We start from the raw sequence: 7,884 nt of genomic DNA, 5'->3' as shown, positions 1-7,884 counted from the left end.
GGTTTATTCCATGTCTACCAGTTCAGAGTGAAACCCAGGACTCTCAAGGCCCCTGAGTGCTTCTAAAGTACACATTCGATATGGCGGATGCTGTGATGTGCCAGCCAGATGCCCCTTCAAGAAGGGATTGGTTTTCTAGCCTGTGAGAGTGTGGTCAGAGGCAGCCTTCAGCTCTTATGTCTGCTCCTTCCCTTTCCATCGTTAGTTGTTGTGTCCTGAGGGCACAAACCTTAACTACTCCTTAATACACACCCCAAACACTAAACTCTGTCTCAAAGTCCGACTTCTGGACAACCCCACCTGCTACATTTGTTAAATCTGAATCTAAAAACCATATTTAATTATGTTCTCCCTCATTCTAAAAACCTTCTTAAGTCTTCATTGCCTACGGATATGAAGTTAAGACCCTTCGTGTTTTAATGTCAATCTTTCTTTTTTGCCTCATTTCTCCGTAAGTGTTTCTTAATCCCCAGGCCAGCAAGACCAGACTATTTTCTGTTTAACGGTGCCTTTTCATGCTAGAAGCCTTTGCATAAGTGTTTCCTGGACATTAACTTACTCTTCTCTTCCCTATTAAAATCCTATTTGTTTGTGAAGATTTCTTACAGGTGCTACCTGAACCATGGGGTCTTTGTCAATTCTCCAGTCTTGCCCTGACCTCATTCCCTTGCTGTAAGTTGTGGTTTTTGGGTGCCCTGCTCACCAAATTGAGTTCCTCAAAAACAGAAACTTCGTGTTTTCCAGCATTTCATTTGTCTACATCACTCAGCCTAGTGCCTTGGTCATGGAGATACATAAAGCCTTTGTGAGATTAGTTTATGGTACTGAAGCAGTAATTTACTAAAACATAAGTTTGTACTTCTAGAAAAACCCCAGAAACTACTATATCATTGAAGCTATTGCCCCCTTTTATTACACAGATAAGAAAGCTGAAGGTTAAAGGACTTGTTTAAAATCATATAATTAATAAGCTGCAAAATGGAACCATAACTCATATCTATTTACTTCTTATTGAACATACATTTTAATGCTCAATTTTAAAATTAGAAACATTATATAAGCATTCGAAACTACTCTGGATGATACTATAATGGGGTATGCACGGCATGATAAATTTGTCCAAATCCATAGAATGTACAACACCAAGGGTCAACCCTAATGTAAACTATAGACTTTGGGTGATAATGATGTGACAACGTAGGTTCATCAGTTGTAGCAAACGAGCCACTCTGGCAAAGGATTTTGTTAAAGGGGGGGATTATGCATATGAGGGAGAAGCATATATATGGGAAATCTCTGTAGGTTCTGCTCAATATTGCCGTGAATCTAAAACTGTTCTAAAAAATAAAGCCTATTAAAAAATTGTTTGGGGTAACTTTGAACATAGAGTTAAATTCTTATGTGCAATCAATTAAATTCCTATAAGTTTTTTTAGGGTGTGTTCAAGACATGCTCCGTTCTACCACTGAGGACCAAAAGGAAAAGAAAGAGGCAAAGCTGCTGTCAGCCTGCTTTGCAATCATGTCATGTCATTGCTTATATTATTCCCCAGTCTAAAAATGTTTTTACTGTCACTCGTACACTATGTAAATATTATGTCTTGGTTTTAGTGCCCCCAAAAGCAGATCCCCAGGTAAAGATTCACGTGCAATAGTTTATTTAGAATGTGCACCCAGGAGACAAGGGCAGAGGACCAGGGAAATGAGGCAAGGGAAGGAAGACGGCCAGCAAAGAGTATGTTATAAGCTGGTCACAACTCTAGGTAACTGGATCTTAGTCCTGGTGGAAACCTCTTGGAACCAGTGGACAACAAATGCCTCTGAGTTGATCTCCTTGCTTGGGTAAACAGGGGGGTAAACAGCTGTCATAGTTAAATATAGTTTCCTTTCAGTTGTTGGTTCAGGGCTTCTGAGTTGGGTGGTGCGGGTTAATTTCCCAACATATCTTGTGTGCCCCACTCTTAAGGAAAAGCAGTTCTGTTGCCAGATCCAGCAAAAAAAAAAAAAAAAAAAAAATCACAGGTGCTGGCAGTTGGAAGTCAGGTTTTTTGGTGCTGAGTTACATAAGTTCAGTTTTATTAGATGGAATGCTGAAGAGGAACTTGAAAAAGAAAAAAAAATCTTTAAGGATAAAATAACATACACAAAACCTCATTTGCTTTTGCTTTCTCTTCATGTAAAAAGATCTTGATTGCCTGATGGTTGTACTGAAAGAGTTAGTGCTCTTAAAAATTTCCATTGCAATTATATGTATCGCCATTTAGAGCTCAGTTAGAAATGGCATCTGCTAGAACCATCTTTTATTAGTGGGACACTATCCATGTTTTTTATAAAGTACATAATAGGCTATGAGTACTAGAGAACCCCAAAATAATAAGGCTATAAAAATACAAATTTATTTTGCTTTCACATTCAAAAGTCTGATAGGTGTTAATCCAGGGTTAAAATGGTGCTCCATGGTGCAAGAGACCTCAGCTATGCTATCTGGCTGCACCGTCAGGCATGGCTTCTATTCTCAGAATTGTCCTATGCACTAGTGGCTGCTAGAGCTCCCCTCAATCCAATCTCTCATGACTTCATAAGGGAAGGAAAGGGGGTTGAAGAAGAGATGCAGTGCACTTCTCAGAAGCTGCACACCCTACGTCTGCTTATATCTCATCGCCAAAACCTTGGTCACATGACCAGACCTCATTGCAAAGGAGAGAGAAAAAGGATATTTATTCCAACTGGCCACATGCCCAACTAAAATGGAAGCTTTACTACAGAAGAAGAAGTGGGGAAAGGGATATTTGGGACAACTGTCACTCTCTTCCTTATAAGTCCAAAAAATAAACTGGGAATTTTTAAAAATCTAAAATGTAAGAAAAACTGCTAACAGAAAGTTTTAGCTTAAAACAGTCCTTATTGAGATGAAAGGGGAAAAAACACGTTTTCCTTAGACTCTTGCTGAACCTGTACTTAGGTCAGAATCTTATTAACTTCATGGACCTATTTCAGGGGAGTGAGTGTGTGTGTGTGTGTGTGTGTATGGTATATACATATATATATCTGTGGATGTGTGTAAGTTAAAATCTTAAGAGGAGTCCTTTATTTTGATACCAGCCATGTTATAGAGATTGGTCATACAGTTTTAACCTGTGTAAACAGGAGATTACATAAACAAGTAGTATGAGCACATTGCAAAAATTTTCAAACGTGAATTTGTTTTTATAGATCTCATTTCTCATTCAGCATGGTATTCCAATTCATGGCATTCATTTGACTCCCGAATCTGAGCTCTTCAAGACATAATAATATGATAAGCATTTTTAAGTCTTATAATTACCAGAAGCATGAATGGGCCTTCATAAAGCTGAATGAAAGATTTTTGAAAAGGAATAGGAGAGACATTTTCAAGGTAGGCTTTTCGACCACCATAAGAAAAAAACCCAAGGGAAAACCAACCATTGGCATTGTTATTGCTCACGAATTCACAGGCAGATTTTGTGGTTAAAAATAAAACCACAGGTCTCTTGACAGGAAAGATGGGTAGAAACCAAAAAATTTGTGATTCTCCTTGGATGATTGTGATGGATAATCAGAGACACAGCTTTTCATATTGATTGGCCTCATCTTTCTGGAGACCAGAAATGGAATCCATCTGGATGTTTGCTAAAAGATAGCAGATGGAGTTATACCACGTGACACTGAGCAGTTCTCTCTATCATAATCTACCAATAGCGTTCTTTACAAGAATTATATTACTGGAGACCTGAAAGATAATTTTCCTCTTACGGCTTGGCTCCAGACTTGTTATGGCTGTGGATTCTCCATTTTAGAAGAGAAAGTTTCTTAAATATCTTCTGTACTTTCCTTTTTTAAATTTGGAAAACAAGGAGAGACCAGCTAGCATGACTTCGTATCTGGAAAGGTTCTAGGACAATTCATTTGTAGGTACTTTGAAAATAAGTATATGTTAACGAGCGGTAACAATAATTTTTCTTAAGTGAATTGTGCAAAACAAACGCATTTTCTCAGTTGTGTAATATGTTAGTTATCATGTACAAAATGTAAAGATACTTGGCTTCACCTATTTGCAACTATCTTCTTCCTCAAATCTTCATCCTTATAGACCCCAAATCTATATTTACAGCAGTCTGGAGCACCTAGTTAGTATTTTTTCTTTGTTATAATCTCTTGATATCATCTACTTTTGTCTTCATCACCTTTAATATTGGTTACACCACTCTGTTTCCTTGACTTCCATTTCCATCCCATATTATACACTTACCAAATAGGTAAGCCTACTAGTATTTTTCCTAGGTCTCCAAATTTGTTCCCTCCAAATCTTACAAAGGAATCTTTCTATCCACTATCTTTCCCATTTCCCCCAAGAAGCTTATTTCAAGTTCAGGCCCCCAGTCACTTCATCAAGATCCTTCATCTTTCTTTTGAAACTTCTTTCCCATGCTGTCTGAAGGACCACATTAAATTTCATTCATTAATTCAACAAACTTATAAAAATTCATGTAATCTCTTAGTTATGTATCTCAATTTCAAGGACAGAATGGTATGGGATAATGCCATTACACAAAGTCCCTAGTAGATGATCACAAATACACATAAAGCCTGGAGATTGGTGGAAAACAGAGCTTTGCTTTACTCATTGAATTTCTCATTAGTCGCTCTAGGTTTCATCTTAGGTGGGCGTTAGGTGGTTTGCTTCATCTATAATTTGTTTTCTGGTCCCCTCCATGCTTTTATCCTTCTGGACCACCCATCACCAGGGTTTCACCTCTCCAACAATAGGTTCCCTCTGGTCCTCTATCCACCCTGTAGAGATGCAGAACCTTTATCAGATCATTCAGATACTGTGAAGCATCTGGAGATATCTTCAAGTCCTCCAATTCCCTCCCAGAAAAATACCTCCAAGTTCAACAAAATGTTCTCCTATTAATATAGATCAACTCTTAAAGCATAACTTATAGGCAATTTTATGCTAAGGAAAGATCTCTTCCCAGAGAGGGGGAAAGAGAAAACAAAACACCTTGAGGATGTTTTAGAGACACATGCAAGAATTACCATATGTATCACACCGTATACATCCACAGGCATCTAATTTGCTATATTCACTCTCTCTAGCATTAGATAGTCTCCTTTATTTTTACCCTGTTACCACATTACTGGACAAAGTCAGAGAGGCAAGTATATTTGACTCACTACAAGTTTGTGTTCTGTAATCTCACTGACTTTAGGGCACAATGGCAATACAGTCCTACGTGGAAGCATATCATGATCCTCTATTGTGTGCCCTTTTTGTTTCCCTAGAAACTACGTTCCTTTTCCTAATAAAAATATTCCTATTTCTCACAGTGACAAATGTAAAATTAGCAGGCATGCATTCATTGACTTATCTTCTCTTTCATTCTTTCAGCAAATTGAGCAGCTACTAGGTACAAATTACTGTGCCAGGGACAAGGAATAGAAGAGCAATCAAAGAAAGACAAAGTCCTTGGCATCAGGGAGAATGCAGTGTAGATAATGAGACTAACTTTAATACAGTAATAGTGACATAAATGTAAAAATTACCATGATGAAAAGTGAAGTAGAGTTACATGGTTGTGTAAGAGCCTGTAGAAAAGAGACTTAATCTTGTAAGGGATGTTTGGGAACTTCTCGGAGAAAGTGACTCTGAATCTGAGAACAGAAGAAGGGTGGGCATTAACTAGGCAAGGGGTCAGGAGAGGGGAAGCTAGCAGGGAAGGATTTTTCTAAGAAAACAAACATCCCTTGGTTCAAGGGAGCAAGAAATTTAGAGGAACTGAATGTAAAAAAGGCTGGATGCCTGAAAAGTCGAAATCAGAAGCAAGTGTGGTTTAAGGGGAGACTGAGAATGTGAGGAGTAGGGGAAGTCTAGATCATGTGAAATCTTGCAGGCTGTGTTAAGGAGGGCTGGCTGAAATGTAAGACAGATGGAAAGCCAGAGAAAGGTTTTAAGCAGAGTGCAGGATGTTAAAAATTAGACTTGGCTTTGAGAAGTTTACTTGGAGATGGTGAGTGGAGAATGGATAGGAGGAGGACGAGAATGGATGCAGAAGGCCAGTTAGAAGGCTCGTGTAAGAGTCTAGGGGGGAGACGAGGTAGCTTGGCCTAGGTTGTGCAAATGGAGATGGAGAAAAATAGATTTGAGAGATATTTAGAGAGTAAATCTATAGAATTTGATGATTTGAATATAAGATATAAGGAAGAGGGAATTGCCAAAGATAATTATAGGGTTTCTATAATTATGGGGAATTGGGTAGATGGTGATTCAATAGGACATGGTTTACAGGGAAGATGTAGTACATGTTGGTGGACTTTTTTGTTAATTCTTCAGAGGAATTTGGTTTCATTCTTCACGTTAGGCTCAATTCCACTGAAGAAAACCCTGAGACAAAGATTTGAATGCAAGCCATTGTTCGAGGAAGTAAATGTGGAAAACGAGTAAGGAAGAGGGAAGGAAGAGGGAAATGAGAAAGGGAAGGAGGGGAATCTAATACCTGCTGATGAACAGGTCACCCCTGTGGGCAACTAGGGCTTCTCCTACTGGTGACCTCCAGGAGATGGAGTAGAACATGCTTTTGAGTTGTCTCACCTGGAGGATGGCAAATATGGAATATTTATATGCTAAATCATATCCTTTATTAGTTGAAGAACTCTCCCAGGGGCATTAATTCATGGTACTTCTGACCCATCCTGTGTTCTGGCTACTGACACCCTGGAAGGTTCTCAATGAGACATCAGAGTGCATTGGAAAGGTAACACTGAAAGAATACTGGCAGATTGTGGACAATGTCTGTTGTCCTCTAATTCCCTCCTTCAATATTTTTAGTTTTACCATTTTCTCTAAGTTCATTTACTCTATTTTGATACTTTTGTCCTTTTCAACTCCTGCCCTATATCTCTATTTTCTTGTATTGCTACATTTCAACTAAACCATTAATCCACAAATTCTTTGCTCTTCAAGTCAATATGGCACTTTCTATACATATACTGCACACCCATAACTTTATATCTTTATTATAATAAGACAGTAATATGTTATGAAACCATGCATGATTCTGTGCCAGTTGTGATGAAAAGGTAAGAAGATAGATGCATAGCCAAGCATACAAAATGTTGGTCACAAAGACATAGCACTGCAAATAATATTGACTTAAAAATCTTCAAATGTAGCTGTCAGTGCTTTGGTCTCAAACCGGAAAGAGAGAGCATGTTGGGTGCCTCAGGGACCTAAATCCAAAATTACTCCTCATTTTTATTAGTGACTTCTATGATGGAGTAGAGAATACATTTTACAACACTTGCTGATATTGCCAAGTTGGCAGTAACTGTCAGCACTTTGGAAAACTGAAATATTAATACAATATCTAGTATATCATTGAGCGTAGACTAGATCCTTCATAAATATTTGGTGGTTGATGGATTAAAATCTAGTACAATCTTTGTAGACATTCTTCACAGATCCTATGTCAAACTTTTCTGCTCTCTTAGGACCCCATCCGCACCCCCTTCTTCTTTGAGAACAATCTGATGCCCAAGTTTATGAAATTCAAAGACATCTGATTTTGCCTCCTTGCGTTTGCACTTTCTCCACCAAGGCAATTTCTATATTAATCTGTGATTCTTTAAGCCACACTCTCCTTCTCCTTCCATCAACTGTCTTCTCTTATCCTTCTCTCTGTTAAGCTTTTCCCCATCATTTCTCATCCTCCTGGCTGGAAACCTGCTCAAGTGTCTCCTAGATTAAAAACTCATCTGCTCTCCATCACAATATTCCTCTTAGCCTCTAAGTGCTACTCTGGAGAATTATAGACTCCACTCACACCTCCACTTCATCATTGGCATTTATTTTCTAATCTCTCTG

This window comes from Propithecus coquereli, unplaced genomic scaffold (assembly GCF_000956105.1).
Source record: "Propithecus coquereli isolate 6110/MARCELLA unplaced genomic scaffold, Pcoq_1.0 Scaffold532, whole genome shotgun sequence".
Taxonomy (NCBI): domain Eukaryota; kingdom Metazoa; phylum Chordata; class Mammalia; order Primates; family Indriidae; genus Propithecus; species Propithecus coquereli.
Note: the sequence above shows the minus strand (reverse complement) of the source record.